Source organism: Denticeps clupeoides, unplaced genomic scaffold, assembly GCF_900700375.1.
Source record: "Denticeps clupeoides unplaced genomic scaffold, fDenClu1.1, whole genome shotgun sequence".
In the NCBI taxonomy this organism is placed as follows: domain Eukaryota; kingdom Metazoa; phylum Chordata; class Actinopteri; order Clupeiformes; family Denticipitidae; genus Denticeps; species Denticeps clupeoides.
Window position 1 is genome coordinate 47647 of NW_021629753.1, and position 12682 is coordinate 60328.

Consider the following 12682-nt stretch of genomic DNA (forward strand, 5'->3'; position numbering starts at 1 on the left):
CCCGCCACGCTAATTTGTTATACTAATGTATTATCAGCGGGTAACACTTTTACCTGCGAATCAGGTGATCATAAAGTCACAGGTTCAAACCCCACTTTTTACCATTGTGTCCCTGAGCAAGACACTTAACTCTGAGTGTCTCCAGGGAGACAGTCCCTGTAACTACCGATTGTAAGTTGCTCTGGATAAAGACGTCTCATAAATGTTCATGTGTTTAGCACATTCACAAACTCGCTTTTCATCTGCAATGCAGCCTGTCTGAGATGCTCTATGTAAAGCGCCCTTATTTTTATTTATGAGCAGGTGCCACCCAAACTTGACATTGACAGCATCAGCACATCTCTGAGCTCAATTGAGGCTTGTCAGTAATTACTTGTCCGGATTTGATGGAGCTGGTTGTCCCCTAAAGATCTGGGTGTTGGATGTAATGCTTTGTTTCTACCAGACGCTGCACCCTTAACCCCCTGCAGCCATAACCTTTGACGGGAGGAGTCAGAGTGGCCCTTCAACTTCTCTCCTCTGTCCCTAATCATGGCAGGGATCTCAAGGTGACTTCTGAAGTGGGCTCTCTTCTCAGCAGCTGAATGAACAGCAGGAGGGCACTCTGACCTCATTCCACCCCCTCCCGCTCTTCTCCCTCCACTTCATTCCTCTTCCTGCTGGCCTTGATAACTCTTTCTACTAATCTTCCTCCATTCCTCAAATTTCTATGTCTCTTTTAATGAAATATATTTCTCTTTTTATCACTTACTCCTTGCTAATTTCATCATTCTCTGGACTACCGACTAGATTTTTCCGATGGGCACCATCTCTGGGGATTGTTTTCATGTTTGACTTAGTCCACTGGTCCACAGGTGAAGCCCATTAGTAATGGACTCTTTTTTTTTCGCGTGGGACAATTCCAGTCGGGGGGTGGGTGGGGCAACCCCCCACCTCCTTTCTAGTCTCTAAGTTTGACAGTTTTCTTTGAGAATGAGTGACGTGGCAATTTGACCTTTGATTTGTGTGATGGATGAAGGGGTGAAAGTGAAAGACATGGGGAAGGGGTACAAAAAGTGACTAACTTTCACAGCTACTCACACATACACATACACCTGCACAAAACACCTGTGAAATTGTTAATACTCACTATTGTCACTACTCACTACAGTTCAGGACAAAGTTATCTTGTTAATGGATCAAAGCGATTACGTCTGTTATATTTTTACCAAAAATGTCTCAGTATTCTGCATGTAGTCTGGACAGTGAAGCACGTCAAGCGAGTGCAGCGATCTACCGATAATCCTCAGCACCCATGCCCATTGCCGAATGGGCTCTCATCTAAGCCAGTCGGCCGAGCGTCAGCCCTGCTCCCTGTACTCCAGAGAATTAACCACGGCAATCAGAGCCTCTCGTCCGCCACGCTCTGAACAAACAGGCGCTGAGCGCACGAGCCGATCCAGCTCTTCATGTGCTCTCCATTCATCTCCAGCTGTAATGAAGCACTCGTGTGCAAACGTCTGGCCATCGAGCCCTTGTCGGTAATTACTGTTCCCACTGACATTTTCAGATCTCTGTCTCTTATCGCCCTGTCTCCTCTGTGTCGTAATGCCATGTGAGGGGACAAGCGAGTCTGAAAAAGCAGCCTGCAGATGCCCCCCACCCCATTACCTCTTCCGTCCCCTGGTGGCGCTACCTGTCTCCTAGACACCAGGGGGAGCAGAGAGATTTATGGCATGTGGGGGTATCATTAGTGGCAGAGGGGCTCATAAATCAAGCCTTTATTCCTCCCTGGAGGAGCAGTAGGGGGAGCACAAGGCTCCGCCCTCACAGAGAGGACCCGGTCCAGGGGTCGGGGAAGGATCTGGATAAAACCCCTGTCCCAGACACAGTCAGGTTTGTTGCTTCCAAATACACAGGACACGATGCTCTAACCTTTCTGGAACTGAAATGCAGAGAGCTGGTGTAGGTAACCATTTTCTTTCTTCAGCTCAAACCCAAAGGGCAAAGCTATTAAAAACAAGGCGGCAGTGTGCCTGACCAGTGCCAAACCTCAAGCCTGTGGGCTTCTGCTTGCAAGTCTCAAATCCTCCTTCTTCAAACTCTCAGTTCCCTTTTAAACAGGCCTGCAGCGGCCTGGCTCAACCCAGTTTGTAGACAAATTGCACCTGCAGCACGCCAGCGCCGAGCTCAGCAACACGCTGCATCACAGGCTGATTTTTATCTCTGCACATTTGAAACAAAAAGGCCGTCCCCGAGCGTAAGTCAGCGACCGTCATCGAAGTATTCGGGCTAAATTCCAATGCATGAAAATGCACTCTCAGTACTACCGGGGAACAGGTTTTAATGAGCCTGCTGTTTACTAAAATACGTTGCAAGTCGCTCTGCCAAATGTCTTAAACTCAGAACAGGCCTGCATGCAACACTAGGATGCAGTTTTCAGATGACAAAGGTGCACTGAGCACAGTGAAGTTGATGCAGTAAACCCCAAAGCATCCTTAATCAAGGGTGGCCGTTGGCACAGGCCAGGTGTGTGTGAGCGAGTTACATATATTCTATTTGGGTTCATTATACAGATCATGTTATCAGAATCAGATTTAGTGGGTTTGGGCCATTGGATCAACAGCATAAAGTCTAGCATGCGGGGGCAAAAATGTATACGTTTTTCAAATGAGATGTTTCTGAAATGCATATATTAATTCAAAGGAGTCCACGGTATTTACATAAGTAAATAGATAAAACAAGGAAGAAACACCTGTATCTTGAAGAGACCTCATCTATGCATAGCGCCAGTATGAAAATAGTGCCCTTGGTTTTGGGCTCTGACTGAAGCAAATAAAGTAGGTACAGCGTGTTACCGTGCAGTCACAGCAATATATCAGGGAGCATCGAACGCACTGTGAGCAGAAGAGCTCTGGGCCGGCGGGACTTGTGTGAGCGGAAGAGCAGATGGTCTCTCTCTCTCAAACTGGCCCCCTTTCCCCTTCACACAGCAAGCCCACCGCCACAGCAGGGCCAGGCTTAAGGCTGACTGAGCGCCAGACGCCGGAGCCCACATCAGACCCTTCTGGACGTCTCCTGCATCAGACACAAGCTTTATTCTGGGAGAGGAGGAGATGGACGAGATGAGAGAAGCGAAATATTTAGCATCTCTGGAACTCGGGGGTGGGATCGGTCCAAGCTCTACAAATAGACACTTCATTTCGCTCACACACACCAACACATTTCCGAGAAGAATTCTGTTTTCTAAATATCTTTTTATCCGTATTTTCCTCCTCATCTCATATGCAGCTCTCTCGTCTCGCCATCTGTCTCGCTTTTTTATTTTTTCCCCATGCTCTTCTTCCATCTCCGGTCCCTTCCTCACTCTCTTGGTAATTAGAAGAAATGAAAAAAACTGCAGGAGAGCGCAATGTTGTTCATCCCTCCACAGACGAAGATGATCTCCGGACGTCACTTACATGCCGTCGAGCCGCCAGGCCCCTCCCCCTTTCCCGCCTCCCTCCACAGGAAGTGTCGCAGCGCTCCGTGACCTTGAGCGTCTTTCGCAGTGGCAGATTGAGTCCTGCCCTCGGTGGATCGGCCGAGTCATCAAATATTTACGGGCAAATCTAATAAGAGCCGGGGGTTCGGCGGGGGGTGGGGGGGGCACTCGCAAAGCTGCTACTCAGCAGGATGATGGGGTGTGGACGCGTGGGGACGAGCGGGCCTCGGATCAATCCGTCAATCAATCCCCCCTTTTATCCAGGCTGAAAATTACGACCAGGCAAACAGTTCCAATAATATAATATTTATATTATAAATACGAAATATAATATTTATATTATAAATAATGCTCGAAGGTCCAGCAGATCGCGCCGTGCCACGTTGCGGTTCGCACTTGTTAGCTCTTAGCATGGTGAAAGGAGGAGGTGATGGCTGATTAGCAGAAGGACAAATTGCAGCTATAGAATCCTGGGACAGACACGAACATCGTGGTCCCCTGTCCTCTTTTGTCCTGCTCATCCACCTGAGCGGCCGTGTCCAGCGAACCACGCTGCACATTAGAGGTGAATCGATCCCGCGCTACGTTAGCCGGTGTTGGCACCAGCCGCGGCGCGTTCTTCGGTGTTAAAAGGCTTTGATTGAGAGCCGATTTGCTTCGTCCTCATCCTTCACGATGTCATCATGCTTGCTGGGGGAGGGGGTGGCGGGCCTGGCATGTTGTGGCCGCGCCTCTCGATTCGTAATTAAACCTCGTGTGCTCGCACAGACATATTTCCCTGTCTGCCTGATTGCCCTGTGGTGAGTGAAGCTTCCCGAAAGGCTTCATTAAAAACGTGTGTGTGTGTGTGTGTGTGTGTGTGTGTGTGTTTGGGTCTTGCAGTGTCAGGATTGTTGCCCACAATGTACATGCATTCATCACACAAAGCTGCATTAAGTGAGCGCTCACTAAAAGCTCTCGATCCGGCTCCGCCCACCCCAACACGGCAGACAGCGAAGCAGTGGGCAGACTGTGCTCTGAGCACTGGGGTAAGGGGGTTGTCATGCCGACCGAACCCCCCCTCCCGTCACTCTCCTGCCCCGTCTCGGAGCGAGTGACAGCCGGAGAATAAATGAATTCCCCTTCCTCTCCCTCGCTGTCCCGTGGTTGGCTGCTGAGCTCCGTTGTGCCAGTTCAGTGCTTGGTGTGGTCAGGTGGAGGGGACCAGACAGCTGGGTGTAGGTGAAGGTTGTTGGAATGACCTTCCAATCAACCAATTACACAGACTCCTCCCATGGAACTGAACACCTTTATCACGGACTGGTTGTGGGAAGTCGTCTAAAAAAATCTACACCTGCACCGACTTTTCACAGACCCTCGACCCCCCACCACCCCACAACTCTAATAGAGCTGCAGCTGAAGGCTTATATTACCTGAGTCAAACTTACCGCAACTCATCATGCAGTCTGGATGGAGGAAATGCATCCCGGCTCAGTTACAGGCAGACAAAGCCTCTTTACAAGCAAGATGGAGGTACACACACACACACACACACACTCATAAGCAACAAGACAAACATCCATCAAAAAGACAATCAGTGAGATTATCAGAGCAGAGCTGCTCCCCTCTCAGAGTGAAACGATGTGGGGCTGAACATCCGTTCTGATCCCATAATCGCTATGTCTTAATGTGTGTGGTAGGTACAGTACAGGAGTGTGAGAGCAGTGTGGGTATGTGAATCGTCACTCTTGTTTGTAAAAGGGTCAGTGCTGATTTACTGGAATCAGCATCTCGCTGCTGGTATGTCCTTGTACTTCTATTGAATTCCAATTCCGATACAGAGAGCTACAGAGAGCTAATGCCCCTGCGAAGCAGGTCGGGGAAAATGGGCCCTGCTTTATAATTCATCAGCTATTTGCACTCGAATCACATAATGGCCAGGCTGAACTGCCTGCTATTAAGATTCTTAATAAAGATCATCTGATGTGTGATACGTCAACGCGGCCCCTTCACTATTGCATGAAGGTAATTCCATGCATTCACTATTCCGCACAGCCTTTTAGGTCATGGCGCCTGCTTTGTGTGTGTGGAGTTTGCATGCTCTCCTCCACCAGGTTCTCCGTTTTTCCAAAGCAGTGCACTTTTAAATTGCCCATAGGTGTGCGTGTGTGAGTGAATGAATGGTGAGAGTCCCCTCCCTGATTAGGAACTGGTGGTTGTGGCGAGTGACTGTGTGATGTCACACCCCAGCCTTCTTCCCTCACACTCAGTTACCTACCTACTGATCTTCTGCTACTCTCCTGAAAAGTCCACCTCATTTGCTCTTCTCAGAATGCAAGCCCTCTGCCAAGTCTGGTGAAATGACACGTTGCGCTGCTGTATGTTTTCTACTAATACGTCTTCTCTTCCTTTCGTCCTGCACAGATGATCAGTGCACTTCCTTGTTTTTTTAACATAGATGTGCAAGCCCAGATATTTTCTTTATTTTATAAGACTTTATTAATCCCGAAGGAAATTGCTAACCATCACCCTTGGTGAGCAGTGGGCAGCCATGACAGGCGCCCGGGGAGCAGTGTGTGGGGACGGTGCTTTGCTCAGTGGCACCTCAGTGGTACCTTGGCAGATCGGGATTCGAACCAGCAACCTTCTGATTACGGGGCCGCTTCCTTAACCGCTAGGCCACCACTGCCCCATAATGGCCCCTAGTTGGAGTTTATATTCAAAATGTGGCAGAATGTTAGACATATATATACACAATATTGCTACATAAACAATGCCATAGACCATTCAACATCAATATTCATAATTAAATGCCATGAAGGACAACCTGGATCCACTGAAGGGCCCTACAAGTGAGAAGGAAAAGCGATCCCAGAATTCCGTGCAAATGACATACACATTTTTCACCTTGTCCAAACATCTAATCTACATTTTCTGTTAACGGCCACCCATAAATCCCTCAGCCCCTTCTGTGTAGGTGCGGTTTGAACTCATTAAATGGAGCGTGAGGGGATCTGAGTGCCAGAGAGAGAAGGAGTGAGATCGAGAGCCGGAAGGATTAATCTTTGACCTCCAGCGGTGGTGCTTCGCGTTGGCACCAGCAGCTCCTTGTGTGAACAGGGTTTTCCTGACACCACCCTCTTCATGCTGATGTTTGATCCCCACGGACGAGGGGAGGATCAGCTACATGCGCTGCTTTAGGAAATCCAATCAGACATGGACTTGCCCGTATGCCCTTATGTGACATATGTGCAGTTCGTACTGTCTGGTATGCAGACTGCGTGTGTGTTTGTGTGTAGGTCATGGCTGTGTGTTGGGGTCAGTGAAGTCAGCTGGAAAAGCTCTGAAGACAAATACTATATTTCTATTTAATTACCTCAAATTCTTCAAAGATGCTGAACAGAGTTGACCGAGTCATATCATCACACGTTGCAAGGACACACTTATTAAAATGTCAATTTTTCTAACCAGTCAAGTGCATCTTCAGGTTACAGTGACGTTTGATGCGTTTGTTTCTTTTAAATAGCTGCAAAATAATCTGAATTGGATGAAATTGCCGTTTTAGAGTGTCACATTTGCAAAATACTCAAACTTGTGAAGCCACAGATTTAAATGTTTATCACTCACTCATTCACTTACTTGCCGCTGGTATCACCTCATCTTTTCCCTCAGTGTCCCTTTTTGTCTTTTTATGACCTTGCTGCATAATTAAAGCTGCGTGCTACACGCTGGGTTTTACGCTCATTATGGGTACTGGGAGACTGACGCCTCCCTGTGTCTCTCAGCTTCATTATTACAGCACAGCATGGCAAACATCTTCTCTTTCTATTATGGTCAAATTATCATTGAAAAATCCAAATGTGGATTGAGATCTAGGAAACAGTATTTAGAGTCATGTCGAGTGTCTCTCTCTCTCTCTCTCTCTCTCTCTCTCCCGCTCCCCCTCTCTCCACCTCTCTATATTTGTCTTTGTAAATTTGGTGTCAGATGTCCATATCTCAACAACTAGGCTAATGTGTGAGTATTTGTATTGTCCTTAGAATGTATTTCTAATGCTGGTATGCAAAAATATCATAATTAATAGCAGCAATGAGCTGGCACATACATATATACAGGATACATACAAATATAAGGGAGCCAAATACCAGGCAATGCAGTAGGATGCACTATTTCCATCAATTTAAAAAGCCATCCAGTGCAATTACCAATTAACAGGACCTGAACAAATCTATTCTGTCTGATAAGACTTAAGGTCAGGCTCGGAGGGCTTCTGAAGCTGCATGCATGGATAATAGAATATTACGTGTGTGTATACAGAGATGGATAAACCTATACGAGACAAATTTTTTTGGTTTGGTCTGATGTTAGCTCTCATCAAATAGCCCCAAGGTCACAGCAAAATGAATATTGGTAATAATCAGGAGCTTATTATTATATTCTTTTGTTTGATTGTCTGCAGATGGCAGGTTGTCCTTGATGTGGTGGTCATTTTACCAGCCACCTGTACGGATGTATTTTATCAGTCTCCGTGGCTCGTGAGCGGAAAAGGACACGTTATATTGAATGACGGCTCCGGCATCCAATTTCCATCCTTCCAGGCGTTCCTTTGTGTTTGGCTTGCAGGGCATTGCCTGCAACTGTAACAGGCAGATTGCTATGTGTGGATATTGAATTTCATGGGCTGCTATTTTCTATTATTAATGTTTATGCTCCAAATGTGGTCCCAGAATGCACCGCGGTGAACTGGAATCATGGCGATCCTTGTTCTCGATCAGCCAGTCTGTAGTTACTTGTCATGATTTTGTAGACTGATTGAAGGGGGCTCCAGCTGCAGTGGCTGAGAACAAATTTAAATTTGAGCCCTTGGGTTGGGATTTATGTCCATGTGGGCTGTTCAAGGTTTTTTTGACAGTTGTAAGGTTTTCGCAAGGTTGTTTTAACAATTCTACTCCCTGTCAGACGACTGTCGTATTTCTCTTGTTATTAGTTCTGCACTCTGCACATAACAGCAGTCGCATTGTCCTTTTTATACAGGATTTCTGCCGGAAAGCTACTCTGAGCATAAATGCTTTGCTTACAATTTACTGCACACCCTACAAAGAGCAAAAATGTTCAGGTGCTGGGAATGGTAGCAGCGTCTCTGAAAGGCCTTCGAGAATGAAAGTTATTTTAGAACCTCTGAAAGTTGAGATGCCATAAAACATCAGGCCAAGTGGCATTCCTTTGGAGCTCGGTATGAGGAAAAAACTTTTTTTTTTTCCTCTTGCATCGTACCTGGCTGGTATTTATTGCAAATCATCATCATCAATACTAATTAATTTGTTCATACACAATTGCCAATTTATTCATTTATTATCAAATATCATATGCACCCACGGACAACTAAAATGCACCCTTCACACATCTGGGTTATATGACCTACGCTACATAGGAAGTGGAGAGCTGGCAACTGGCACATCAGCCCCAGCATGAATAAAAAAGCAACATAAACATTATTTTTCATTGACTGAAATCCACTTTCTCATTTGATCGTGCAGCGACCTTTTCAATTTAGCTCTTCTTGGTGGAAAGAGATGAGCATCTCAACTGGAAGAAGGATGTTGTAACACTCTTCTGTGAAGTGTGAAGTAAATGAATAAGGAGAGATGAAGGTATTTGAAGTGTTTATCACTCAATAAAATATGTGCTTCAATCTTTTCTGAATTGACTGTAGTTACAATAAATGACTCGTTTAAAAGTCTGTCTGTGTTTGTGTGTGTGTGTGTGTGTGTGTGTGTATTGAGACCTTCAGGAGATGCTCCAAGGTTGCTCCCTAACACGATCCCAGATAACCTGACAGCTCACACATAATGGAGGTGGACGAGTGAAGCGTGAGAGGTGGGGGGAGGAAGACACACGGTGGACACGCGGCTAAACCCTGAATCTAATGCGCATCCACAGGTCCCTCTTCTGGCTATGGTGAAGTGAAAAAAAATGAAACCATCAGATTGTATGAGTGTGAAAAAACCCCAACTCTTCCACAGGCTCTTTCATGCAGCACGACATGCTAGATGCTCCAGAGACAAAAACACCCTGAAGGCAAGCGGGAAGAGGGAGTGATGGAAGAAGGGATGGAAGTGTGGTCCCTGAGGGCCCGGGTGCAGCGTCAGTTCTGCCGGCTCAGGCTCCTCTCCTCAAATCAATAGCAGCGCTGCATCCGTCAAAACGCGGGAGGGGAGAACAGGAAGGAGGAACGCAAAACCCGAGCAGGAAAAAGGCGCGAGGAAGTTATTTTATCAAAGGCAGAGAGATAGGAGATAGAGATGAGCTTAAAACAGTGTGCTCTGCTCTGTCCTGACACCTCCAACCTGAAAATGGCTATAAACTTCCCCTCTGCATCTCTCTTCTAAGCCTCTCCTTTTCTTTCTCGTGCCATAACTGAATCTCATCTGCACCTCTCGCAAAGCCCCACATTTCCCCCCCCCCGTGTCCACATCATTCACGTGGCTAAATGGCAGCATGTTCTCTTTAACGATACCTGCCGCACGAGAGGCCATTAAAATGAAAGTCTCTGTGCCCCACAGGCATGAGTTGCCCGATCCCGAGCAGCCAGGGACCGGCCTTTCATCTCTGCGGCAACGGCGTCGGCCCCTCCCTTTCCTGCCTTCCTCTCCAGCCCTTTCTGTCACTTTTCATATCCCTCCATCATTCTTCAGGCTTTTGCATCCTTGAGAGGGTTAACCCGGGGGCTGGGGCCGTCCCCCGTGCCGGCGCTCTACAAGCGACCTTCAGAAATGAGTTTCCATCCCCGCTGCGCTGCGCCGTTAATTGCGTTGTCTCCGCATGCTTGTGTTGTGCCAGAATTAAAGCAGAGTCACAACCAGGCTTCAATAAAAGCGCCGTCTCGCAGTGCCAGACAGTAATGAGAGAATTTCCGTCCCACGTTCTGTGCTGCAGCAAGACACAACATGCAGGACTCATATGTACTCATATACACACAAGCTCACACACACTTTGCTATGAATATAAAAGCTTTATTGTCGTTGCACCAAGCAACACCAGAACTAACACTCACACTCATTTCACATCATTCTACTAAAAATACACTTGGTTACTACCTTTAAACCTATACACTACACACACACACACACACACACATCTCACACACTTAGAATGCATAACATTCATATACATTCTGTCTTATAAATGCCACTGAAGCACACAGACACACACAGCTGTGCTAGACAATGTTCAGAACACTGAAGATGGCTGGCAGGAAATGAACTGGAGGTTCGCCTGCCAAAGAAAACACCTGGATGTTAATGTTCATCATGTGTGTATGTGTGTGTGTGTGTGTGTGTGTGTGTGTGTGAGAGAGAGAGAGAGAGAGAGATAGAGTGTGTGTGTCTGTGCACATGTATGAAAATTGTACACTACCAAAGTTTGGATGCACCTACTCTGTGTTATTGGTGCCTTCATGACTACTTCAGTCACTACTGACATCATCAAAAGCTTCTGCATGAGATTCACATGAGTGAACGATACGTGTTCAGCATAATAAGACTTCAGAACTCCACGTTGCCTAATTTAATGTGAAATGTTGTCATCACAGCAAAAGCTCCCTGCTTTGGAGAAACTGAAATGAAAACCCGTTTTTGCTATTTGTTCTGTTTATTACATAACCTCACGTGTGTCATTTCATAGTTGTGTCGTAAAAAGCTTTTGACTGGTAGTGTATGTGATACCATATTGTGTGTGTAAACAAATCTGGTGTATGTGTCTATGTGTATGTGATGTATGTAAATATGTTTTTTGTGTGTTTTATGTGTGTACATTTATGTATGAATGTGTTGTCTGTGTTTATGTGTTGTGTGTGTGTGTGTGTGTGAGATGAACTGGACTGGTTCTCTATTGAGGGAAATTATCATGTGTTGTCACACAGCCTGAGGGTCTTCTCTCTCAGTGCTGAATAATTCAGGGCTGCTGCACTTTAATCACATCATTTATTTCAGTTCATCGTCATCTTATCTTTTTGTCTTTAATTTTTTTACACCATTAACACTATTAACTAAATTGAGACTCCTTTTTTCCTCTTCAGTCGGACATGGGCCCTTCATTCAATTTAAGCAACTTGAGTATGTACTGAAGTGACAGATTTAGATTGGATGTGGACAGGTTACACATGTCAACAACAACTACACATCTCAGTCAGCTAACTGCTTCTAGAAGTCCATTACAGTACATGGAAACAATGCTGTAAAAGCAGAACATTGCCATCGCCACGGCCCCCATTAAATGGCATTAATAAAAAATGGTGCGGCATTAACTCTGCAGCAGCGTCTTAAGCAGCCCCACCTGGCAGATCTCCATTTACCCCGCAATGTCAGTGAGAGCGTGATGCGTCGTGGGGCTCCACAGACGGGGACAGTGTGTCCTTCTCATCGGCATCTTGCTTGGCCAAGTGGGGTTCTGTGCTGCATTAGGCTTCGGTGCTGCACTGCACTCTGTCAGCAGAAACAGCTTCCTGTAGTAGAACTCCTATCAGACCACACACAACGGGGAACTGAACCATCTCCTTTCAGTCAAATCACTCGGTACAACACAGGAAGTATGGGAGAACCACACCTCTGAATGCCCAGCTGAAGACACCTTTAATCAAGCCAAAAGTGGGTAAGGAAAGTACTCAATGTTTCACTTTTTGTTATATTGCAGCCATTTGCTAAAATCATGTGATCAAGTGATTATTAATGTACACACAGCACCCCAGAATTGTTGGCATTTTTGCAGATTTATTAACAAAGAAAAAACTTCCTGCCTACTCTCTATAACCCCAACTTCCAGGCAACAGCCCATTAAATCAACACATGGTCCTAATATCACATGGTCCTAAGTGTTCAGACTATTTACTGTGGCACTCATATATTTAACGCTGTTGATGTCCATTTCTTCTGATCTCAACACCTTTATTTGAGTCCAGCTGTGTTATACTGATTGGACTTGGTTAGGAAAGCCACACACATAAGACCTTCCAGCTCACAATGCAGGTCAGAGCATATGACAATCAGGGGGTCAAAGGAACTCAGAGACAGAATTGTGGCAGGACACAGATCTGGCCAAGGTTACAAAAAAAATCTGCTGCACCTAAGGTTCCTAAGAGCACAGTAGCCTCCATTATTCTTAAAAGGAAGATGTTTGGGATGGCCAAACTGAGCTATTGAGGGAGAAGTGGGTAACACTCTCGCCTATGAACCAGAAGACCCA